The sequence below is a fragment of the Gorilla gorilla genome, chromosome 13 (assembly GCF_029281585.2).
Source record: "Gorilla gorilla gorilla isolate KB3781 chromosome 13, NHGRI_mGorGor1-v2.1_pri, whole genome shotgun sequence".
NCBI lineage: Eukaryota > Metazoa > Chordata > Mammalia > Primates > Hominidae > Gorilla > Gorilla gorilla.
The window spans coordinates 59,095,490-59,123,142 of NC_073237.2; the positions used below are offsets into that span (position 1 = coordinate 59,095,490).

Consider the following 27,653-nt stretch of genomic DNA (forward strand, 5'->3'; position numbering starts at 1 on the left):
TCTTGATGTCTTCCCTCTGAAAATCTGGTAAGATCTCTGTGAGAGATGTTTCTCCTGGCTGCATCTAGTTAGCTATCTTGCCTCCTTCTCCTGCAGGTAATTTTTATTTTCTTTCTTTGGCTTCATTTTGTTTTTTAAATAGTCTGCCATGAGCACAAATTACTTTTGTAAAGACAGAAATAATTTTTTAAAAGCAATAATGGAGAGTATAGTTAGATTACTGAAAAATAACAAGAAGAAAACATTTAAAGAAATCAACAAAGGGCTGTATGTGTTTCTAATTTATTTTTATTTATTTATTTATTTATTTATTTATTTATTTATTTATTTATTTGAGACAGGATCTGACTCTGTCACTCAGGCTGGAGTGCAGTGGCATAATCAGGGCTGCCTGCAACTTCAACCTGCAGGGCTCAAGCGATCCTACCACTTCAGCCTCTCAAGTAGCTGGAACCACAGCCATGTGCCACCACACCCAGCTAATTTTTGTATTTTTTTGCAGAGATGGCATTTTGCCATATTGCCCAGGCTGATCTCTGTTAGGTTTTGAAGGGAAGGCGAGGGTTAAAGAAATATGCACACTGTAGAAGTCGGGGACCAGCCTAATGCCAGTGCCTACCGCTGCTTACAGGCTGGGGTAATTTATAGGTATGGGCGGGAGGGGTCTGGGCAGTATGGCTTGCTGCCCGGTAGGATATTGATAAGATGTTCCCGTCATGAGGCAGTTCTGGTCCTTGTTCAGGCGGGATGTCATCGTGGTGTTCCTTGGACCTTTGCCCAGAAAGATATGATAGAGATATTTCTTTAGTTGGGCCTTTGTGGGCCTTGTGGTCAAGTGGTTAGGCAGGATGTTTCTCACGGCCCAAAAACCCATGAAATGTTTCACTTTTACCAAGGTCTGCAAAATAGCAGGGCGCTTACAAAATGGTGCAGTTTGGATTAACATTCTTGTCTTGGGGCACATGTGTATATGTCCAAGAAGAATGCTGTTTTTATGTTAATGAATCCGGCATTGTTCGCAACGCAGCCCACAGGCTCCATTACACGGCTGCAGAAATCCAACATCAAGTCATTCACTGTTGGGAGGGGTCATCCTTCCTAAAGTGGATACCTTGGGTAACCCCTGTCTTAGGGCCCCTAATTTTCTCCCTCATAATACTGACAATTGGCCCATGTGTGCGCACCTTCATATCCCGCTTTATCTCCCAAAGGCCGAACTCCCTTGTCCAGGCAGCTATATAGAAACACGATACCATTCTTCTCTGCCAAGTTTGGTATCAGCACCTCCAGGGAAACAACTCTAAAGTCGGACACCCACTGCTGAAAACCCAAAGCCTGAGTGCAGTGCTCCTATTTAGCAGGAAACAGCCAGATAATTAACGATGCCCCTCTTCCTTTTTATGCTAAACTAGAAGGCAAAGACCTTCTGGGCAAAGGTCCAAGGAACACCATGATGACATCCTGCCTGAACAAGGACCAGAACTGCCTCATCATGGGACCATCTTATCAATTTCCTGCCAGGCAGCAAGCCATACTGCCCAGACCCCTCCTGCCCATACCTATAAATTGCCCCAGCCTATAAGCAGCAGCGGGTACTGGCATTAGGCTGGTCCCTGACTTCTGTAGGTTTTATGCTGGATATAAAGTCTGCATTTGTTGTTGAACTTCCCTCTTATGTGTGTGTGTCTTTCTTTAAGCCTCGCCTTCCCTTCAAAACCTAACAGTCTTGTACTCCTGAGCTCAAGTGATCAATCCACCTCAGCCTCTCAAATTGTTGGGATTACGGGTGTCAGCCACCATGCCTGGCTGGCAATTTATTTAATTTAGCTTTGTTCTCTTTGTAATAGAAGATTCCTGAGAGGCATAGCTAAATTGTGTGTGTGTGTCTGTGTGTAGAATTAGGCACCCCCTTCAACATTGCATTGTCACTTGGAAATAGAAAATTAGAATTTTGGTCATAAACTATTAGACTATAATAAGAATATAATAAGTTTAATAATTATCTCACCAGCCAATCTATGAGGCCCCTCCTAACTTATAGAAGGGAAAGTTAATACAAAGAGAGATTACAGAGCTTAACCAAGATCACCCTGTGAATGTAGGGCAGAGTAGGTAAGAAATGCTACAACCATTTCTGTCCTTTCCTCCCAAGATATTTCCCTCCAAATGCAGTGTAATGCAAATGTAGTTCAATGTAATATAATATGATGCAACACAATGTATGTGATGTGATGCGATGTAATGTAATATATTGTAATGTGACATGATTCAAATATTCATGTAAATCACCTAGAACAGTGCTTGTCATACAGCAGGTGCTAAATCAATGTTAATGCTTTCAGGTCCAAAAAAATAAGTCCAGTATTTCCCACTCTGATTGGTTTTATAAGGGAAAAAATTACAGCTTGAGGATGAGAAAGAAATGCACTTGAATTTTGGGAAAACAGACAAAGAGCAAGAGCTAAGGAAGGAGTGAGAAATGAGGAGGCAGCAGTTTATCTAGAACCTGCTTTAGCAACGTTTCCAAAGTCAGAAAGCAGGGATCTGCTGTGAGTTTATCTGGAATGTGAAGGAAGCAGGTGAAGACCAGCTTAATCTCTTGAAAATGGGGAGAGGGGGCCGGGCACGGTGGCTCACGCCTGAAATCCCAGCACTTTGGGAGGCCGAGGCAGGCAGATCACCTGAGGTCAGGAGTTCGAGATCAGCCTGGCCAACATGATGAAACCCCATCCCTACTAAAAAATACAAAACTTAGCCAGGCATGGTGGCAGGTGCCTGTAATCCCAGCTACTTGGGAGGCTGAGGCAGGAGAATCGCTTGAACCCAGGAGGTGGAGGTTGCAGTGAGCTGAGATCGTGCCACTGCACTCCAGCCTGGGCAACAGAGCAAGACTCTGTCTCAAATGAAAAAGAAAATGGGGACAATGAATTCATGGGGTGGGGCAGGCAGGTCATGAGCAGCTGGGGAAAGAGAGGAGGAGGAGGGAGACCACATGGGGGCCAGCCCGAAAATTGGCCTCCCTTGTGTCATGGTCAGCCAGGGGCTGGAGGTGAGTCACTGGTCATCATACTCAAAGTCCACACTTGGCTTGCAATCCCACCTGGTCTCTGTGTGCTAAGAAAGGCCTGGTCTCAAAGTAAGAGAAGGAAAGGTGTGAATTGAAGTTCTGGCCAGAGCAACTGAAATACTTGTTTGTTCTTAGAAGGAGAGAGGTCTAGGTTTGGCTCATTCACAGAAAAGAACTTTTCAAAATAAAAAGAGATTTATTATAAGTGTAACAGATTGATGTGGGGCACTGATTAAGTATTTTTTTTCTGCCCCATGTTACTGAATAGTGAAGAAATAACTGGGTAGATGGCTTCTTGTTGAGGAAAAGTTACTGAAGTCACAAAGGTCAAATTTAAGTAAGGCCTCTATAGCACTGTAGGGTGACTACAGTTAACAACAATGTATTCTATATTTTCAAATAGCTAGAAGAGAGGATTTTGAGTGTTTCCAACACAAAGAAATAAAAGTTTGAGATGATGGATATGCTAATTACTATGATTTAATTATAATACATCTTAGACATGTGTCGAAATAGCACACTCTACTCCATACATCTATATAATTATTTATGTGTCAATTTAAAAAAATAATTAAAAAGCCAGGAGTGGTGGCACACACCTATAGTCCCAGCTACTTGAAAGGCTGAGGAGGGAGGATCATTTTAGTCCAGGAGTTTGAGGTTGCAGTGAACTATGATTCCACCACTGCACTCCAGCCAGGGTGACAGAGCAAGACTCTGTCTTTAAAAATAATAAAAATAAATTTTTCAAAAAGAAATATCATTTTGTTAATATGGTAAAAAAAATAAAGTCAGGCCTAATTCCTTCAATGAGTCTTTCAAGTGCAGGGTTGGGGGCAGGAAATGAGAGGAGAGAAGAGAGGAGGAGGAGAGAAATTAAACTGGCCCACTGGCCTTGAACAAAGACAAGTAAGAAGGAGACTAAGAGACAAGGAGAAGGTTCCGAGAGCCTAGAGTGGATGTATGTTATCTGAGTCTCCTCTCATTCTTGGGGAGAGAAAAGGGGTGCTAAACGCATATCTCCAAAGTTTGAGAGTGCCTTGTATAGAGATTAATACCTGCTTCTTGCCTGAAGTTTCTGAAAATGGGAGGTTCACTGGGTGTCCCACACCTGGGGAGTGAAAAGGGCTGTAGACTTATTTTCAGGAATGAAGAAAATGGGGATATCATTCAAATCCCAGGCTCCTGAGTCCTCAAGGATGACCCAAAACCCCAACAGTTACTATGGCTTCGTGTGATGCAGAAGAGAAGGAAGCCAAAGGCATGGGAGGCCCCAGCCATTATCACAGGCCACTACCCTTAGACTGCAACAGCCTGAGACCTGAGCCATTTCTCTGCCCAACTTGAAGATTGCAGGGTGATAAGTTTCGCCTATTCTGGGAGGAGAGATATTTGTAAAATATCTCATATTTGTAAAATATGGGATTGGAATTTTAAATGAGATGAACTCTGTCACTTCCTCAAAATGTTAAACATAGTGACCCAGTGTTCTACTCCTAGGTATATTTCAAAAGAAATGAAATGTACACACAAAAATGTCTGCATGAATGTTCATAGAAGCATTATTCTTAATATCAAAAAACTGGAAACAAACCAGATGTCCAGAGACTGATGAATGAGACAATAAAAAACAGTATGTCCATACAATGGAATATATCTCAGCTTTAGAAATGAATGCAGTCCTGATACGTGATACAGTGTGTGTGAACCTTGAAAACATGCTATGTGAAAGAAGCCTGTCACAAAAGATTGTATATATTGTATGATTCCATTTAGACAAAATGTCCAGAATAGGCAAATCCATAGAGACAGGAAATAATTACTTAAGACTGGGAGGAATGAGGGGAACTAGGGGGTGACTGCTAGAGGGATGGGATTTCATTTTGGGATGATGAAAATATTTCAAAATTAATTATATTGTTGGTTGCAGAACTCTGTGCATATACTAAAAACCACTGAAAGGTATGCTCTAAATCAGCAATCCCCAACCTTTTTGGCACCAGGGACCAGTTTAGTCGTAGACAATTTTTCCGTGCATTGTGGGAAGGGTGGTGGAAATGGTTTTGGGATGAAACTGTTCCGCCTCACATCATCAGGCATTAGTTAGATTCTCATAAGAAAAGCAACCTAGATCCATTGCATGCTCAGTTTACAACAGGATTTGCACTGCTATGAGAATCTAATGCTGCCACTGATCTGACAGGAGGTAGAGCTCAGGTGGTAATGCTCATTTGCTGGGTGCTCACCTCCTGCTGTGCAGCCCAGTTCCTAACAGGCCATGGATGGGTACTGGTTCACAGTCCAGGGTTTGGGAACACCTGCTCTAACTGAGTGAATTGCATGGTATATGAATTAGATCTCAAAAGCTATTAGAAAACATGGGACTAGACTGAGTCATAATAAGTGATCTACAAATCATGAAATTGCACTGATATATGATGAGGGTCACTCACTGCCCAACAGGCTAGAAGGATTTCCCAGAATACTATTGGCAACAGTTATTAGAAAAATAAAACATTTGATCGAGTCTCCTCAATTGAATTGGTGATATAAGGATGGGCAGCCCACAGAAATAATGCAGCCTATCTACAACTATCTGATCTTTGACAAACCTGACAAAAACAAGAAATGGGGAAAGGATTCCCTATTTAATAAATGGTGCTGGGAAAACTGGCTAGCCATATGTAGAAAGCTGAAACTGGATCCCTTCCTTACACCTTTTACAAAAATTAATTCAAGATGGATGAAAGACTTAAATGTTAGACCTAAAACCAGAAAAACCCTAGAAGAAAACCTAGGCAATACCATTCAGGACATAGGCATGGGCAAGGACTTCATGTCTAAAACACCAAAAGCAATGGCAACAAAAGCCAAAATTGACAAATGGGATCTAATAAAACTAAAGAGCTTCTGCACAGCAAAAGAAACTACCATCAGAGTGAACAGGCAACCTACAGAATGGGAGAACATTTTTGCAATCTACCCATCTGACAAACGGCTAATATCCAGAATCTACAATGAACTCAAACAAATTTACAAGAAAAAAACAACCCCATCAAAAAGTGGGTGAAGGATATGAACAGACACTTCTTAAAAGAAGACATTTATGCAGCCGAAAGACACATGAAAAAATGCTCATCATCACTGGCCATCAGAGAAATGCAAATCAAAACCATAATGAGATATCATCTCACACCAGTTAGAATGGTGATCATTAAAAAGTCAGGAAACAACAGGTGCTGGAGAGGATGTAGAGAAATAGGAACACTTTTACACTTTTGTTGGGACTGTAAACTAGTTCAAGCATTGTGGAAGGCAGTGTGGTGATTCCTTAAGGATCTAGAACTAGAAATACCATTTGACCCAGCCATCCCATTACTGGGTATATACCCAAAGGATTATAAATCTTGCTACTATAAAGACACATGCACACGTATGTTTATCATGGCACTATTTACAATAGCAAAGACTTGGAACCAACCCAAATGTCAAACAATGATAGACTAGATTAAGAAAATGTGGCACATATACACCATGGACTACTATGCAGCCATAAAAAAGGATGAGTGCATGTCCTTTGTAGGGACATGGATGAAGCTGGAAACCATAATTCTCAGCAAACTATCGCAAGGACAAAAAACCAAACACCGCATGTTCTCGCTCATAGGTGGGAATTGAACAATGAGAACACATGGACCCATGAAGGGGAACATCACACACTGGGGCCTGTTGTGGGGTGGGGACAGGGGGGAGGGATAGCATGAGGAGATATACCTAATGTTTAATGATGAGTTAATGGGTGCAGCACACCAATATGGCACATGTATACATATGTAACAAACCTGCACATTGTGCACATGTACCCTAGAACTTAAAGTATAATAATAAAAAAAAAAACAACCAACAATCAATCACTTAAAAAAAAAAAAAGAAAGGATGGGCAGGACCCAAACTGTCAGAAACAAGGTAACCTCAGGACTGGCTGCTTTCTTTGCCCACCTCTCGTGGTTCATTGAATCTCTCTCCCTCAGCTCATATCTGCTTCTCTCTGCACATCTCATCTGTTCGACTCGCCCTGCTGATTTCCTCAGTCTTTCCCTCTACTTTGAACTTCTTTTCTCTTTTTGGTGACTTCTGCTTTCTCAGAGTTTCTGCTGCCTCAGTGCTGTTCCTGGCCTGTCATAGATTCTAGCAGCCTCCTGACCCTTCTGTGTCAGGCCTACCCACCTCGGTCTTGAGAATATGAGTAGCTGATTCAGTCTCTGGAAGCCAGCCATATCCCAAAGCCTTCTCGTCTTCCTAGTTCTGGCTCTGGGAAGCCAGAGGAGACAAGACTGTTGGACCCCAGCACCTAGGCATGGTGTAAGATGAACCCGGTGTGGTTCCCAGCAACTCTGGCCTGAAGGATCTCCAGAGCCGGCAAGTTTCCCAGGGGCCCCCTAGGCATTGTGTAAGATGAACCTGGTGTGGTTCCCAGCAACTCTGGCCTGAAGGATCTCCAGAGCCAGCCAGTTTCCCAGGGGCCCCCTAGCCAGGGCTGATCAGGGTTTGCATATCAATTGCATATCAATGCAATTTTAATAGGTACCATTCATATGAATGCAATTTAATTAATTAATTAATTATTATTATTATACTTTAAGTTCTAGGGTACATGTGCACAACGTGCAGGTTTGTTACATATGTATACATGTGCCATGTAGGTGTGCTGCACCCATTAACTCGTCATTTACATTAGGTATATCTCCTAATGCTATCCCTCCCCCCTCCCCCCACCCCACGACAGGCCCCAGTGTGTGATGTCCCCCTTCCTGTGTCCAAGTGTTCTCATTGATGAATGCAATTTTAATAAGTACCATTATATCAGAATGTAATTCAGTGAACTGTTTTATCACTTTTCAAGGGTATCATGGGCATTTTTCCATGTTGGTAATTACAGACCCCATGATTATTTATAAAGACTGATAAATATTTTATTGTATGGGTATGCCATAATTTGTTTAAGCCATCCCCTAGTGATGGCAATTTAGGTTGCTTCTAATTTGTAAGTGTTGATATTACAAAACCATGGGCACCATGAATGACCCTTCACAATCAGCTCTATGCCCTTGTCTGATTATTTCCTTGGGGTAACTTGCTGTAACTGGATCCAAGTGCATATACCTGAAGACACACATCCCAGTAAGGTAACTCATATTGTGGGAAAACAGATTGGCCGGTTAGCTGGTTTGGCAGAATCTACATGGATATGGCTTTATGGCTTTTGCAACAATATGGGACCTAGATATGGTAGGGCAACTAGGCCTATGGACAGTTGTGGGAGGGCAAATATTTGGAGGCTATCCCTACCCACAGGTTTCACACAACATTTTTCAGACCTGAGTGGGGACTCCGGGAGAATTTACTGACCTCTTCATTGGTTCGTCAGTGCCCTACATTTTCTCTGAATTCTTGGCTTTTCCAGGAAGTCAGGTTAGGGAAGTTCGATCAGCTGAAAAATGTCACATAATTTTGAGGAACCTTCTGCGGGTATAATGTCCAAGGGTATTTTGCTCTACACAGGCCTGGGGCAGATTTTTTTCAGGACCCAAACTTTCCTTATTGCCTGGCAGTGATCCTGAGAAAATGAAGCTGGGATGTGGGGCAACAAACAAGAGTGGTAACCACAACCCACCAGCTTCTGCTGCTAGAGAGTGGTAAAAGATGAATAGAGGCTGGGAAGGAAATGGCCACACGAGGGACTGCATCATGGCTTGGCCAGCTCTGGTTGGCTCCTCTCACAGGTAGAGAAAGGGGAGGAAATGCCTGGACCTTCAACCTAAAATAGAGGTCAGCTAGTCTACACATTTCCCTCCAGCTTTCCTTCCTGGCCACCTTAGATGCAGTTTCAGAGTTGAATATTGTATTACACAGGCTTGGGATGGGTGAGGAGTGACCAGGAAGGGTCAACAGAATGTGCAGTTTGCCGCAACATTTAGTCATTCCTAACTGAAACGCAGTAATACAGGTTACTATTCACAGAGGTCTAAATATTGCCAGGGCAGATCCAAGTACTTTATGTGTATGAACCCATTTAACTCTCATAAAAACCCTAGGAGGTAGGTACTTTCATTGTTTCCATTTTATGAATAGGGAAACGGAGGCATAGAGAAGGTAGATAATTTGCTGAAGGTCGAACATCACAAAAGTGGGAAAACAGATTTAAGTCCCCATAATCTGGCTCTGGGTTTCCTTTATTTACTATTGCTCCTCTTTATTGTTATGATAATACTAGTAATAATGGGCATCTGTGGTTCTGTCTTCAACCAAACACTCCTAAGATAAACAGATAAAGTCAAGGGTGATCAATCTTGAGCTTGTTGAGTAAAGTGAAACTTCCTAAGAGTGATCAAAAGTGGATTAAATAAAAGAGAGTTAAATAGAGCCCCACCTGGCCTGGGATTGAGAACTAGAAAGATATCTTTAGGGACAGAACAATTGGTGATTTTAGTTGGGGGATTTGTGATGTTATCCAGCAGAGACAAGCTTTGCATTAAAAGTAGGATGTATGTGGGCATCTTTGCTTTTCTTCTTTGTCGACTCTAGTTCCTGTACCTCGCTGTTTCTTCTGTCCTTTCTTCATAGGCTACAGCTGCTTTATATCTAATAAACATACACACTATTAATCTCTCCTGAGTGTGCACATTCTATGTGTGTGTGTGTTGATGTATCGTACATATGTAATTTGTCTCCATCAATTATGAACTTCCTGAAAATGTTATTAATTCATCTGACTTAATAAACATTTTACTTCACGCAATGTGTATCCAAGGTCGTGAAATTATGACCTCACTGCTCAAGAAAACAGGAAAACAGTTGCGCTGAATGAGGTACCTAAAGCTGCCAGGGGCCCAGGCAAGAGGCCTGAGTAATGATGTGATGTACTAAGAAGGAAGAGACAAGGATATCCGGGAAACTGACCAAAGAGTAGGCAGAGTCAGCGAGCTATTGTGCAGTGGACAAGAAGGAGATTGGCACTGCTGTAAGGGCTGCTCTGGAGATGAGGCACAGTGCATTTCAATTATGGATACCACAGCGAGGATATTCATTCCCTATCCACACCCGCACTGGGCAGTCAACATTCCTCTTCTAGCAAGAGATTTTAAAGATAATCATGGTACTTCAACTGGATACAAGCTCACTTACAAAACACATTTGCTGCATATTCTTTTCAATAGCTTCATGTGTTTGTGTATGTGTGTGTGCATGAACATGCGTGTATTTGTAGTTAATCATTTCCAGTAACATCTTGACATTCAAACCAGAGCATTCTCATAACCATCCTGACTTTTGAGGAAGTAGCCTCCTGTCTCACTTCACCATCTCCACATTCACTCCTCGGTTCCCTAATAGCAACTCCTCTACCCTTCCTAGCCACCCAACTTGAGGCTTTCCTGACTCCGTTCACGAAATTTCCCATTGCTTCCCTTTCACATAGTTTAGGAAAAATATCAAAGAGAAACTTCTTTCTGAGCTCCATGACCTACATTCATCAATATTTCTTAGTAACAATTTAGATTTTCTAGATCCACTTTCTCTAAAAGTCCCAACTGCCCTCACAACTTAATCTTTGAATCAACCTACCCAGAAATACCAACACTCTACAATAAAGACATTTCTTCTTTCCATGCAATATAATGAAATCAGTTTTGAAACCAAGAAAGAATCCATATTCTAGGATTCTAGGACTATCCAGGATGTTTAGAAAGGATTTAAAGCTGTTTACAAGGGCTGTTAGATACAGCATACAGCATACAGCATACGGTATACATAACATACAGTAAAAAAGCTCAGAAAAGTGGCGCTAGAAAGGGAGGGAAATAAGAAGAGGTCAGAATCACTGTCGCCTCCTCTCCCTGGGCACAAGTCAGGAAGGCATGCTTGCTGTCAGGCTCTGCGGGCTTGACATGTTTGTATTACCATCACATTTCCCAGGCTTACGACACCCATCACCTGGCTGTCCTCCTGCTTCCATGTCCTTTTAGTTCTTCCTCCACACTGCAGCCCAAATGGTCTCATAACACAAGCTGGATCAATCATTTCTCCCTACTTAAAACTTGCAACTGACCGGGCACGGTGGCTCACGCCTGTAATCCCAGCACTTTGGGAGGCCAAGGCGGGTGGATCACAAGGTCAAGAGATCGAAACCATCCTGGCCAGCATGGTGAAACCCCGTCTCTACTAAAAATACAAAAATTAGCTGGGCGTGGTGGCGTGCACCTGGAGTGCCAGCCACTTGGGAGGCTGAGGCAGGAGAATCGCTTGAACTCGAGGGGCAGATGTTGCAGTGAGCCGAGATTGCACCACTACACTCCAGCCTGGTGACAGAGCAAGACTCTGTCTCAAAACAAAAACAAAAACAAACAAACAAAAACTTGCAACCACTTCCCACCGCATTTAGAACAGAATTTGGACTCTTCACCATGGCTGTCAGGGGCCTGCATGATGCACAGTCTCATCTTGTGCCCCTCCCTGCTCTGCTCTCCACTCTCTAGTCACCCTGGCCTCCTTTCTAGCCCTTGAACTCCTTAACTCAATCTCTCATTAAAGCTTCTGTGCACATTGTACTTCCTGCTGGGGGTACGCCCTTTTGTATGGCTGGCTCAGTTTAAATTCAACCTTTTTGAAGAAGCCCCTGTCCCAGCCATCCCATTTAAAATTGGTTCCCAATTTGGCAGTTATTTAGCTTGGTCCCTTATTGATTGGTATTGCTGCATTTATATAGTCATTTGTTTATTCGTTATATGTTTCCACACATCCACTTCCTTGACCCCTTATTAGAATGTGAATTCCATGAGGGCAAGAACCATGTCTGTCTTGTTCCATCTTGAATCCTCAGCGTCTAGCTTGAAGTTTGACATGTAGTAAATGCTCAGTAAATTAGTTGAGTGAAAGAATAAAATTGATTCTAAGCTTTCTAAGCCAAGCTTGGACAGTTAAACAATTAATAATATTTCCAAGATTTGGGGAGCAGGGGCAAAGCAAAGCAACTTTTCACTCAGGGAAACACAACTATTTTGTGTTTGTGTGTTTGTATTAAGGTCAAAGGGAAATTTTTCCTAGTGTTCTTTAGAAAGCACACTAGGTAATGAAATAAGAGTTCCTCATCATTATTTTTAGACCGTATTTAATAACTAGTTTCAAAAAAGTTGTTTTATTAAAATAACTTCATGAAAGGCTAATGGCACTATAGATACTGCAATTCAATGTACACTTTTCTTGCTAGGATACCAGTACCAATATGGTGTTGTCCAGATACTCAGTTATAACCAATTCTGATAGGTCTTCCATCAAATCTATATACTCCTCTTCCTCCTGGGAAGCTACACTACATTTTCCAGTCTCCCTTGGGATTAGGTTATGGTCATGTGACTAAATTCTAACTAATGGAATGTGAAAGGAAATTATGCGCATCATTCCTAAATCTAGCGCATAAAAATCTCCCACTGAGATTCTGTATGCCCTTCTAGTCTATTTAACTGTATGGAGACCTCCAGGGAAAATTTGAAGACCACATGTTGAAGATAGCAGAGCCGTTGTCTATCTGAATCCTTGAATGATTACATGGAGCAGACTGCCTGCCTAAGTGAATATTCACTCTGTTTTTTTTGTTTATATGAATTTTACTCCATACCTAAGACGCAACATATATATATATATATCCTTCTACCAACTCATATATGCTGTTAACAATGTGATAGGCCCTATTTTTAAATTTTTGCACATATTAATTCACATAATTATCCTAACAACTCTCTGGGTCAGATACGTAGATGAAGAAATAGAGACACAAAGAAGTTAAGTAACTTACCAAAGGTCAGATAAACAGGAAGCAGCAGAGCCAGAATTCAAACCCAGATAAACTAACCCTGAAGTCCATATTTTTAATCAGGTTACTATTTACACTCTTTGTTTATGTAGGTCTAAAACAACAAGCTAACTAAATAAGCCAAGCCTTAGCCTTTCCAACATATTTGTTTCCTAAGACCGCGTGAAGTACTTGGATTTTTGGTACTGATTATTGTGGATCACAAGACATTATTTCTCAACCAATGTTTGGCACATGTAGGTCTATCAGTATGATCTTGGGTGTATTATTATCTCTGGGTTTCTTCTTTTTGTTTCATCAGGTTTCTTTTAGAAGGGAGAAGGAGACAGAGATAAGATTGTAGGAGCAGGGTGTAGATCTGGGGGTAAGGGTGAGAAAAAGAGCTTGACTGATGACTTGCCAAGGTATTATCAGCATAGTGAAGAGACAAACTCATTTTTTTGTCTCAGTTAGCCTAACAAATCCATGTACCACAGCCTTAAAAAGGTCAGAAAACACAGCCCTAAAGGATCTTTTGATCTTTGAATCAGCTGAATGATCAAACTGAATAAATTTATGAAAACTAGTCTCATTGACAGTGTAACTCTTGGCGATATGTCAGACATGAAGCCCGGACCCTGCCAGATGTCCTGTATAGGTAGGACTTCCCCATACCATTATCTTGTCATCTTTGTGGCTCCAATGGAGTGTTGATTTTACCAACTTAGGGCCTAGTGGAGTAAGGGATTTCATGTAAGGCAGGGATTGTTAAAGTGTGTTCTGTGGGCCAAATCTAGTTTACTTCCTGTTTCGTAAATAAAGTTTTATTGGAATACAGTCACATTCATTTGTATTGTATTGTGCATGGCTGCTTTTGCACTACAAGGGAAGAACTGACTACAGTAGTCCCCTCCTTATCTGCAGGGGTTATGTTCCAAGATCCCCAAGTGGATGCCTGAAACTGTGCATAGTACCAAACCCTACACATACTGTGTTTTTTCCTATGCATACATACCTGTGATTTGTTTACAGAGATATCCAATACATAAAATAAATGGTAAAAGTATACTTATATACTTGTGGAAAGACAGATAAGCAAAGAAAAGATAAAGTTTATACATTAGGCACAGTAAGAGATTAACAACAATTACTACTAATAAAATAGAACAATTTGGGCCAGATGCAGTGGCTCGTGCCTGTAATTCCAGCCGTTTGGGAGGCCGAGGTGTGTGGATTACTTGAGCCCAGGAGTTCAAGACCAGCTTGGGCAACATAGCAAGACAAGAGTTAAAAAAAAAAAAAAAAAAAAGAACAATTATAACGATGTACTGTAATAAAAGTGGTATGAATGTGGTCTCTCTCTCTTTCTCTTTCTTCTTCTCAGAACAACTTATTGTACTGTACAGATGAGGGGAATACTACTGTAACTGTGACAGAGACCACATGGTCCACAAAGCCTGATATATTTACTACCACCCCTGTTGTAAGGAACTAGGGAGAAGGAAGGATAAGGGATAGGTTGGAGTCTGGTTGTGGACATCTTGAATGGGGAGGCCAAGGTGTTCGAATTTTGTCCATCAGTCACAGTGAAGCCACCTAGGCCCCCTGACCAAGAAAGTGCTGTCATGACAGCAGTGTGTTTAAGGAGAATTGTACTGGCTTCATTATACATGTTGAGAAAATGGAGCCAAAAACTGGAGGCAGGGACCACAGTTAAGAGGTGGCTGCAGTTATCTAAGTGAAGTGGTTAGAGTCTGGAGCTGACACTGTTGATTATCTACCAGCATTCAGAGCCCATTCCCTATGGTGACAAGACGCTGATTTTGTTCAGGTGTCCTTTCCCATGTGACTCAGGGGAAGATGGTTTCATCCCTGGCTCCAGGGTAAATCCTTGCCAACAACTGTCTTAAAGATGGATATGTGACCTGACTCTGGCCAGTGAGACATGAGATGTGGTCTGCTGGGTGTAACCTGGAACTGCCAAGCTATCTTGCTGCCAGCTTGGGTATAGATCCACCAGTAGGGTAGAACAAAGAGGATCGCAGAGAAGCAGGGACAGGGCCATCCTACCTGTGTGTGTGTACATATATATATTTTGTTGTTGTTGCTGTTGTTGTTTGTTTTGTTTTGTTTTATGTGATAATCTTTCTTATTGCTTAAGTCACTGTCAACATCCTATATGAAGTTTGAGAGAGAATAGTAACAATAAATTCACAAAAAAGGAACCGGAACAAACGATTCTATAAAAGAAGATTCAGTCAATGTTAAAGCTGTGCCATGGGGAAGAGGGAGGAGTAAAAGATTGTTCTAAGGTTTTAGCTCTTGTGACTGGAAATTTGATAAGCCATTATGAGAAATGAGGAAATGTTGGGCATTGCCCATAGTCTCTGTTTTGCCCAGTAAGTGAGCTAATCTGAAGCCAACATGCATCCCAACAGGGGATTTGCTTTGCATACTGCTACATGACTCTACTTCTAACATGTGACCATGAGAGAGATAATATGAACTGCTATAACACTGCGGCTGTGGGCAAACATTCTAGGAAGGCTCGGTTATATGCAATACTCATTTTTTATTAGAGATGTCTAACAAACATCTATTTCTATTTCCAGTAGAAAAGACATAATGTTTTATAGTGATTATCAGTTTGGAATAAAATCACCTCCTTCTAGAATTCAAATACCCATTGTAGTTTTAGGTAAGAGTGGAGACTGTTTTTGAAAAATCAAAAGCCACTGAATTTATAGTTAAAAAAATTATTTGAAGGCTACATTAAACCCCGTCTCTACTAAAAATACAAAAAAAAAAATTAGCCGAGCTTGGTGGCATGCACCTGTAGTCCCAGCTACTCAGGAGGCTGAGGCAGGAGAATCGCTTGAACCTGTGAGGCAGAGGTTGCAGTGAGCTGAGATCATGTCACTGAACTCCAGCCTGGGCAATGGAGTAAGACTCCGTCTCAAAAAACAAAAAAACAAAACAACAACAACAACAACAACAAAAAAAGCTAAATTCTTTATTCAGCTGCTTTTAAAATAATACACAAGGAAGGGAAGATATCCAATACCTAAAATAAATGATACAAGTGTACTTTTATACTTGTGGAAAGTCAAATAACAAATTCAAGGAAATGACAGAAACTTGGGGTGAGGGTGGGAAGGGAAAGCAGTGGGAGATAGAGGTTATCTTTTTTTTTTTTTTTTTTTTTCCCGACAGAGTCTCACTCTGTCATCGAGGCTGGAGTGCAGTGGCGCGATCTCGGCTCACTGCAGCCTCGATAGCCCAGGCTCAAGAAATCCTCCCACCTCTGCTTCCTGAGTGGCTGGGATTACAGGCGCATGCCACCATGCTCAGCTAATTTTTTTATTTTTTGGAGAGATGGGGTTTTGCCGTGTTACTCAGGCTAGTCTCAAACTCCTGTGCTCAAGTGATCTGCCTGCCTTGGCCTCCCAAAGTGCTGGGATTACAGCCGAGGCCAGCTGAGGTTGTCTTTATTATGCATTGCATAGATAACCACAGGATGCATGCCTCGGTGGTTGCCATGGCATGGATAGGGCTGCAGGTGAGGAATCACAACCTGAAGTGTTGTCACAGCCCCAAGAGGCAAGATTCAAACTCATTAATACTGCTTTAGCAAAATTTTCTAGACAAAAAAAAAAACCAAATGAGCTGATCAATGTAATAGAACAGACTCCATAAACAGATATAGACAGGTAGGTAGATAGACATAGATAGAGACATAGGTATAGATATAGTCAACTAGTTTATGAGAAAGGTGACACTGCAGTATAGTGGGGAAAAGGATGGTATTTTCAGTAAATGGTGTAGGGACAATTGAATGTCCACATGAAAATGTATTTTAACTCCTATCTCACACCATATGCAAAAAAATAATTCCAGAAGGATTACAGATCTAAATGTGAAAAATAAAATGATAGAGATTTAGAAGAAAACATGGAAGAAATCTTCATGACCTTGGAGTAGGCAAAGTTTGCTTACACAGGACACAAAAAAGTGCTAGCCATGAGGAAAAAAATTGGTAAATTGAACTATGTAAAGTAAGAACTTCACTTCCTCAAAAGACTCCATGAAGAGAGAACAGACATCCTACAGAATGGGAGAAGAGATTTTCAGTTTATGTCTCTGACGACGGGCTTGTATCTAGAATACGCTAAGAATTCCTACACAATCAAAAAGGCAGAAAACCTAATTTAAAAAATGGGCAAACCACTTGAAAAGACACCTCATAAAACTTTATTGAAAAATGGCCAATAAATATATGAAAATGAGTTCGACTCCATTAGTCATCAGAGTCATGCAAATTAAAACCAAAATGTGATGTCTCTGCATAGTCACCTAAAATGAAAGACGCAGAAAATATTGGGAAAAATGCAAGGCAACTGGAACTCCTATGCCCTGCTGGTGGGAATGCAAATTGGTACAGTTTCCAGCAATCCTATACCGTGACCTAGAAATTCTATTCTTATGTATATACCAAGAATTCAGCAATTGTACCATCAGATATATACCAAACGGAAAACGAGTTCAAAGATTCACCGAAAGACATATGCTAGACTGTCTACAGAAGTACTAGTGAGATTAGCCCCCATTGCCTAGAAAAACAAAAATATACAGGCAAGCAAACATCAGACTGCTTCTGGAGTTGTCCAACCCAGGGAAGTATCAGCTTACTATATATACTGTTCCAATACTGTCAAGTTTTAAAAATCCCCTCATTAACATGACTCGAATAATTATTTAGGGGTAGCATAGTGTAGGGTATAAGAGCAAACTGTGAAGTCAAACTGTGCTCACATCCTGGGGCCATAACTTATTAGTAGCATGACTTCGGCCAAGTTACCTAAACTTTCTGTGGCTTGGTTTCTTTATCTGTCAAGAGAAGATGATAATAACTTTCCTCATAGGGTTATTGGGAAGGCTAAATGAATTAGTACATGTAAAGAACTCAGAACACTTCCTGACATGTAATATATACTAATATGTACATATCATAGCTAATACTATTTGTTAAATCTCTTCCACATGTTCTAGTGCTGTTATGCAGCACTAGGACAGATGGATCTACAAAAATACTATACTTGGATTAGAACCACTGAGGCACCAAAATACATGAACTAACTTAACAAAGGTTTGATAAAATATAATTCAAGTGTTAGAGAGTGCAAAGGTTGAGTTCAAGCTGCCCTATTTTCTGACATTTTAACACTTGGTGTCTGTATTTCTGACAAACACAGTTATTTGTGTCTTTTGTATTGTTTTGTTTTTGGAGGAGGGGGAGCTATGCCTGTAAATCATAATAATATGTTTCAATCTTCGTGTTTTTTAAGGGCAGGGTGCATGTCTGGGTCACCTCTGTATTCTACATAATGCTTAGTGGATACAGTAGGCACTACTGTAAGTTAGTTACCATTTATGGTTGTGTTCACCTCTGAAAAGTTAGAAACCAAGGCAAGGGGGTCATTGTTTTGTTATGTCTTATTTTCAATTTGACTAAAGAATAGACAGAATTATTTAACTTGAGTTATAGAAATAATTGCTTTCTACTAGAAAGCTGTTTGTTTGAAATTAGCAAAGAATGAGAAGTATCTTTCTCAAAAGCAAAACAAAAATAAGACATAGCTTATCCAAAATAAACATTTACAAATCTCCCCTAAGTTATGTTACTACGTAAGTAACTTCAGCTTTACAGTAGCTCAATATTTACTGATGTGAGAGACCTAGATGACTCAAAAAGGAACTGATGCCGAAATTTTAAATGTGTAATTTGAAAAAGAAAAGAAGCTCTAGTTAACTTTGACATTAAGAAAAGTTCCAAAATTATTAAGCCTATCAATTTAGATCTTCAAGCTGGCACAACTTTAATTCACAATTATTTGAATATTTAAGATAAATAGAAAAACTATACACTTTAATTTTTAAAGTATTTTTAATTAAAAATATAATTTTAATAGTAATTGAAATTTTTAATAAAAACAAGAATTTTTAAAGTAAACAGGTTCAATGAAGTTAATTTACATCTAAGAAGACTGGAACTCGGGTTTGAGTGACTCCAGGCCTTCAGTGAAATTTCCTATTCTTCCCAAATATATGTACATTTTTTAACTTCTCCATAGTTAGATTTTTTTTCCTTTCATAGTTACCTAGAATAAAGCAACTCTTAGAGCAGTGTTTCCTGGCATGTACAAATAGTTCTTTTCTGTTTTATGTGTGTGTGTGTGTTGCAATTTTCTCTTATATGCCTGAATCATTGTAATCGAGTTTTTAAGTCCACAAAGACCTTCAGTGCCCTAGGAAGAGACTATTTGATCTCACATGTGTTAGCATTCATAACTTACTCCAAGCTTGCTAAGTCTTGTATTTGCAGAAAGAAGAGATGATTGACAGATGAAGACCTTGCATAAGGTACATGCTCAATAAATGGTAAATATCATTATTAAACTCATAATAAAACCCCATCATTGACAATTGCTTCATTGGTCAAGCATTAACTTCTTTTAAAATGGAAATAATTTCGGAAATGTTTAAATTGTAATAGGAATAAGTTGGTTTATTATATCAATTTTCTTGAAACTTTGGAAGCCTGGGATAGGAAAAATTCTAAAAACAGGTGTATCTGTCTTAACAAATTTGGCCAAATATATCAATAGAACAAAAGTTAATTTTGAATTTCTCAGCTTTAAAATAGTTAAATAAAGAATAAATAAATAAAATAGTTAAATAAAGACATAAATAGACATCTACACTGCTAGGTTTATTGCAGCACTATTCACAATAGTCAAGCTATGGAATCAACTTAAGTGTCCATCAACAGATGAATGGATGAGGAAAAGGTGGTATATAAGCCAGGTGCAGTGGCATGTGCCTATATTCCCAGCTACTCTGGAGGCTGTGGGTGGGACGATAGGAGTTCAAGGCCAGCCTAGGCAACATAGCAAGACTCCATCTCTTTAAAAAAAAAAAAAAAAGGAAAAATGTGGTGTACACACACACACACACACACACACACACATACACACAAAATAGAATAGTATTCAGCCATAACAAATGAAATCCTGTCATTTGTGGCAACATGGATAAAACTAGAGGATAATTATGTTAAGTGAAATAGCCAGGCAAAGAAACACAAATACTAAATGATCTCACTCATATGTGGAATGTTAAAAGGTTGATATCACAGAAGTAGAAAGTAGGGTAGTGGTTACCAGAGGCTGGAGAGGGTTGGGGGCATGAGGAGAGGAGATTAGTAGAGATCGGTCAACAGGTACAAACTTATAGTTAGATAGAAGGAATAAGTTCTGGTGTTCTATTGCACAGAAGGGTGATACAGTTTGGCTCTGTCCTCACACAAATCTCATCTCGAATTGTGATCCCCACGTGTCATGGGAGAAACCTGTAATTCCCACGTGTTGAGGGAGGGAGGTGATTGTATCATGGGGGTGGTTTCCCCCATCCTGTTCTCATGATAGTGAGTTAATTCTCATAAGATCTGATAGTTTCATAAAGGGCTCTTCCCTCTTTGCTCTCTCTCCTCTTACTGCCTTGTGAGGAAGGTGACTGCTTCCCCTTCCACCATGATTATGAGTTTCCTGAGGCCTCCCCAACCATGCAGAACTTTGAGTCAATTAAACTTCTTTCCTTTATAAATTACCTAGTCTCAGGTAGTATTTTTATAACACTGTGAAAATGGACTAATACATAGGATGACTGTGGTTAACAGTATTATACTGTATAACTCAAAATAACTAGGAGAGAATATTTTGAATGTTCTTATCACAAATAAATGATAAATATTTGAGGAGAAGAATATGCTAATTACCCTGATTTGATAATTATACAATGTATACTTCTATCAAAACATTACACTGTACCCTATAAATATGTCAATTATGGAAAATGGGTAGGGAGATTCCAAGATGGCCAAATAGGAACAGCTCCAGTCTACAGCTCCCAGTGTGAGTGACGCAGAAGATGGGTGATTTCTGCATTTCCAACTGAGGTACTGGGTTCATTTCACTGGGGCTTGAAAGAGAGTGGGTGCAGCCCATGGAGGGTGCGCCGAAGCCTGGCGGGGCATTGCCTCACCCAGGAAGTGCAAGGGGTCGGGGAATTCCCTTTCCTAGCCAAGGGAAGCCATTACAGACAGTACCTGGAAAACCAGGACACTCCCGCCGAATACTGCACTTTTCCAATGGTTTTTAGCAAACAGCACACCAGGAGATTATATCCCGCGCATGGCTCGAAGGGTCCCACGCCCATGGAGCCTCACTCACTGCTAGCACAGCAGTCTGAGATCCAACTGCAAGGTGGTAGGGAGGCTGGGGGAGGGGCGCCTGCCATTGCTGAGGATTGAGTAGGTAAACAAAGCGGCACGGAAGCTCGAACTGCATGGAGCCCACCGCAGCTCAACGAGGCCTGCCTGCCTCTTTAGACTCCACTTCTGGGGGCAGGGCATAGCTGAACAAAAGGCAGCAGAAACTTCTGCAGACTTAAACGTCTCTGTCTGACTGACAGCTTTGAAGAGAGTAGTGGTTCTCCCAGCATGGAGTTTGAGATCTGAGAACGGACAGACTGCCTCCTCAAGTGGGTTCCTGACCCCTGAGTAGCCTAACTGGGAGGCACCTCCCAGTAGGGGCCGACTGACACCTCATACAGCCGGGTGCCCCTCTGAGATGAAGCTTCCAGAGGAAGGATCAGGCAGCAGCATCTGCTGTTCTGCAATATTTGCTGTTCTGAAGCCTCCACTGGTGAAACACAGGCAAATAGGGTCTGGAGTGGACCTCCAGCAAACTCCAACAGACCTGCAGCTGAGGGTGCTGACTGTCAGAAGGAAAACTAACAAACAGAAAGGACATCCACACCAAAACCCCATCTGTACATCACCATCATCAAAGACCAAAGGTAGATAAAACCACAAAGATGGGGAGAAACTAGAGCAGAAAAGCTGAAAATTCTAAAAATCAGAGCACCTTTTCTTCTCCAAAGGAACGCAGCTCCTCACCAGAAATGGAACAAAGCTGGACGGAGAATGACTTTGACGAGTTGACAGAAGAAGGCTTCAGACGACTGGTAATAACAAACTTCTCTGAGCTAAAGGAGGATGTTTGAACCCATTGCAAACAAGCTAAAAACCTTGAAAAAAGATTAGAAAAATGGCTAACTATAATAAACAGCATAGAGAAGACCTTAAATGACCGGATGAAGCTGAAAACCGTGGCATGAGAACTACGTGAGACATGCACAAGCTTCAATAGCCAATTCGATCAAGTGGAATAAAGGGTATCAGTGATTGAAGATCAAATGGATGAAATGAAGCAAGAAGAGAAGTTTAGAGAAAAAAGAGTAAAATGAAACGAACAAAACCTCCCAGAAATATGGGACTATGTGAAAAGACCAAATCTACGTCTGACTGGTGTACCTGAAAGTGATGGGGAGAATGGAACCAAGTTGGAAAACACTCTTCAGGATATTATCCAGGAGAACTTCCCCAACCTAGCAAGGCAGGCCAACATTCAAATTCAGGAAATACAGAGAACACCACAAAGATACCCCTTGAGAAGAGCAACTCCAAGACACATAATTTTCAAATTCACCAAAATTGAATTGAAGGAAAAAATGTTAAGGGCAGCCAGAGAGAAAGGTCGAGTTACCCACAAAGGGAAGCCCATCAGACTAACAGTGGATCTCTCAGCAGAAATTCTACAAGCCAGAAGAGACTGGGGGCCAATAATCAACATTCTTAAAGAAAAGAATTTTCAACCCAGAATTTCATATCCAGCCAAACTAAGCTTCATAAGTGAAAGAGAAATAAAATCCTTTATAGACAAGCAAATGCTGAGAGATTTTGTCACCACCAGGCCTGCATTACAAGAGCTCCTGAAGGAAGCACTAAACATGGAAAGGAACAACCAGTACCAGCCACTGCAAAAACATGCCAAATTGTAAAGACCATTGATGCTAGGAAGAAACTGCATCAACTAATGCGCAAAATAACCAGCTAACATCATAATGACAGGATCAAATTCACACATAACAATATTAACCTTAAATGTAAATGGGCTAATGATCCAATTAAAAGACACAGACTGGCAAATTGGATAAAGGGTCACGACCCATCAGTGTGCTGTATTCAGGAGACCCATCTCACGTGCAGAGACACACATAGGCTCAAAATAAAGGGATGGAGGAAGATCTACCAAGCAAATGGAAAACAAAGAAAAGCAGGGGTTGCAATCCTAGTTTCTGATAAAATAGACTTTAAACCAACAAAGATCAAAAGAGACAAAGAAGGCCATTATGTAATGGTAAAGGGATCAATTCAACAAGAAGAGCTAACTATCCTAAATATATATGCACCTAGTACAGGAGCACCCAGATTCATAAAGCAAGTCCTTAGAGACCTACAAAGAGACTTAGACTCCCACACAATAATAATGGGAGACTTTAACACCCCACTGTCAACATTAACAGATCAATGAGACAGAAAGTTAACAAGAATATCCAGGACTTGAACTCAGCTCTGCACCAAGTGGATGTAATAGACATCTACAGAACTCTCCCCCCAAATCAACAGAATATACATTCTTCTCAGCACCACGTCACACTTACTCCAAAATTGACCACATAGTTGGAAGTAAAGCACTCCTCAGCAAATGTAAAAGAACAGAAATTATAACAAACTGTCTCTCAGACCACAGTGCAATCAACCTAGAACTCAGGATTAAGAAACTCACTCAAAACCGCTCAACTACATGGAAACTGAACAACCTGCTCCTGAATGACTACTGGTTACCTAATGAAATGAAGGCAGAAATAAAGAAGTTCTTTGAAACCAACGAGAACAAAGACACAACATACCAGAATCTCTGGGACACATTTAAAGCAGTGTGGAGAGGGAAATTTGTAGCACTAAATGCCCACAACAGAAACCAGGAAAGATCTAAAATTGACACCCTAACATCACAATTAAAAGAACTAGAGAAGCAAGAGTAAACACATTCAAAAGCTAGCAGAAGGCAAGAAATAACTAAGATGAGAGCAGAACTGAAGGAGATAGAGCCATGAAAAACCCTTCAAAAAATCAATGAATCCAGGAGCTGGTTTTTTGAAAAGATCAACAAAATTGATAGACTGCTAGCAAGACTAATAAAGAAGAAAAGAGAGAAAAATCAAATAGATGCAATAAAAAATGATAAAGGGGATATCACCACTGATCCCACAGAAATACAAACTACCATCAGAGAATAATATAAATACCTCTACACAAATAAACTAGAAAATCTAGAAGAAATGGATAAATTCCTGGACATATACACCCTCCCAAGACTAAACCAGGAAGAATTTGAATCTCTGAATAGACCAATAACATGCTCTGAAATTGAGGCAATAATTAATAGCCTACCAACCAAAAAAAGTCCGGGACAAGATGGATTCACAGCTGAATTCTACCAGAGGTACAAAGAGGAGCTGGTACCATTCCTTCTGAAACTATTCTAATCAATAGAAAAAGAGGGAATCCTCCCTAACTCATTTTGTAAGGCCAGCATCATCCTGATACCAAAGCCTGGCAGAGACACAACAAAAAAAGAGAATTTTAGACCAATCTCCCTGATGAACGTCGATGCAAAAATCCTCAGTAAAATACTGGCAAACTGAATCCAGCAGCACTTCAAAAAGCTTATCCACCACTATCAAGTCGGCTTCATCCCTGGGATGCAAGGCTGGTTCAACATAACGCAAATCAATAAACGTAATCCATCATATAAACAGAACCAAAGACAAAAACTGTATGTTTATCTCAATAGATGCAGAAAAGGCCTTTGACAAAATTCAACAACACTTCATGCTAAAAACTCTCAATAAACTAGGTATTGATGGGATGTATCTCAAAATAATAAGAGCTAGTTATGACAAACCCATAGCCAATATCATACTGAATGGGCGAAAACTGGAAGAATTCCCTTGGAAAACTGGAACAAGACAGGGATGCCCTCTCTCACCACTCCTATTCAACACAGTGTTGGAAGTTCTGGCCAGGGCAATCAGACAAGAGAAAGAAATAAAGGGTATTCAATTAGGAAAAGAGGAAGTCAAACTGTCCCTGTTTGCAGATGACATGATTGTATATTTAGAAATCCCCATCATCTCAGCGCAAAATCTCCTTAAGCTGATAAGCAACTTCAGCAAAGTCTCAGGATACAAAATCAATGTGCAAAAATCACAAGCGTTCCTATACACCAACAACGGACAAACAGAGAGCCAAATTATGAGTGAACTCCCATTCACAATTGCTTCAAAGAGAATAAAATACCTGGGAATCTAACTTATAAGGGATGTGAAGGACCTCTTCAAGGAGAACTACAAACCACTGCTCAATGAAATAAAAGAGGACACAAACCAAAGGAAGAACATTCCATGCTCATGGATAGGAAGAATCAATATCATGAAATGGCCCTACTGCCCAAGGTAATTTATAGATTCAATGCCATCCCCATCAAGTTACCAATGACTTTCTTCACAGAATTGGAAAAAACTAAAGTTCATATGGAATCAAAAAAGAGCCTGCATTGCCAAGACAATCCTAAGCCAAAAGAAAAAAGCTGGAGGCATCACGCTACCTGACTTCAAACTATACTATAAGGCTACAGTAACCAAAACAGCATGGTACTGGTACTGAAACAGAGATCTAGACCAATGGAACAGAACACAGCACTCAGAAATAATACCACACATCTACAACCATCTGATCTTTGACAAACCTGACAAAAACAAGAAATGGGGAAAGGATTCCCTATTTAATAAATGGTGCTGGGAAAACTGGCTAGCCATATGTAGAAAGCTGAAACTGGATCCCTTCCTTACACCTTATACAAAAATTAATTCAAGATGGATTAAAGGCTTAAATGTTAGACCTAAAACCATAAATACCCTAGAAGAAAACCTAAGCAATACCATTCAGGACATAGGCATGGGCAAGGACTTCATGACTAAAACACTGGAAGCAATGGCAACAAAAGCCAAAATTGACAAATGGGATCTAATTAAACTAAAGAGCTTCTGCACAGCAAAAGAAACTACCATCAGAGTGAACAGGCAACCTACAGAATGGGAGAACATTTTTACAATCTACCCATCTGACAAACGGCTAATATCCAGAATCTACAAAGAACTTAAACAAATCTACAAGAAAAAATCAAACAACCCCATCAACAAGTGGGTGAAGAATATGAACAGACACTTCTCAAAAGAAGACATTTATGCAGCCAACAGACACATGAAAAAAAGCTCATCATCACTGGCCATCAGAGAAATGCAAATCAAAACCACAATGAGATACCAACCATCTCACACCAGTTAGAATGGTGATCACTAAAAAGTCAGAAAACAACAGGTGCTGGAGAGGATGTGGAGAAATAGGAACACTTTTACACTGTTGGTGGGATGGTAAACTGGTTCAAGCGTTGTGGAAGACAGTGTGGTGATTCCTCAAGGATCTAGAACTAGAAATACCATTTGACCCAGCCATGCCATTACTGGGTATATACCCAAAGGATTATAAATCATGCTGCTATAAAGACACATGCACACGTATGTTTGTTGCGGCACTATTCACAATAGCAAAGACTTGGAACCAACCCAAATGTCCATCAATGATAGACTGGATTAAGAAAATGTGGCACATATACTCCATGGAATACTATGCAGCCACAGAAAAGGATGAGTTCATGTCCTTTGTAGGGACGTGGATGAAGCTGGAAACCATTCTCAGCAAACTATCACAAGGACAAAAAACCAAACACTGCATGTTCTCACTCATAGGTGGGAATTGAACAATGAGAACACTTGGACACAGAATGGGGAACATCACACACCGGGGCCTGTCGTGGGGTGGGGGGAGGAGGGAGGGATAGCATTAGGAGATGTACCTAATGTAAATGACGAGTTAATGGGTGCAGCACACCAACATGGCACATGTATACATATGTAACAAACCTACATTTTGTGCACATGTACCCTGGAACTTTAAGTATAATAATAAAAAAAAGTCAACTATATGTCAATAAAAAATAAAACTTAAAAAATATATTAGGCCTACTTGTGGCAGACAGGCACACGCTTGTAAAAGGGACTAGAACAAAAGTTTAGTGAAAGCTTATGAACCATTTTCATATTAACTTTTCTATAATACAGACCCCTCAAGTGTCACAAAATTTCCATACCACCAAGGCAAGCCAGGAAGACTAGTTCTCCATATCCTTTCCTGATTAGGAAGGCCAGATATCTTGATGTCTAGCACCCATTTTTATTGCTTTGACTGCCCAAGGGCTAGCATAAATAGTGCATCATCATTACTACTGAAAACATCCAGAGGCCAGGCACCGTGGCTCACACCTGTAATCCCACCACTTTGGGAGGCCGAGATGGGTGGATCACCTGAGGTCAGGAGTTTGAGATCAGCCTGGCCAACAGTGTGAAACCCTGTCTCTATTAAAAGTACAAAAATTAGCCAGGAGTGGTGGCAGGTGCTTGTAATCCCAGCTACTCGAGGGGCTGAGGCAGGAGAATCAGTTGAACCTGAAGGCAGAGGTTGCAGTGAGCTGAGATAGTGCCATTGCACTCTAGCCTGGGTGACAAGAGCAAAACTCTGTCTCAAAAACAAACAAACAAACAAAAGCATCTAGAGTCAAACACATATTCTTAGAAATATCCATTATAATCCTTTAA

General features: G+C 40.6%; 1 protein-coding gene across 3 annotated transcripts in view; it reads left to right on the top strand.

Moving 5' to 3' along the window:
* PLGRKT (plasminogen receptor with a C-terminal lysine) overlaps nucleotides 1-27,653 on the top strand; it is a 270,391-nt gene that overhangs the window by 129,362 nt on the left and 113,376 nt on the right. The window lies entirely within an intron of this gene.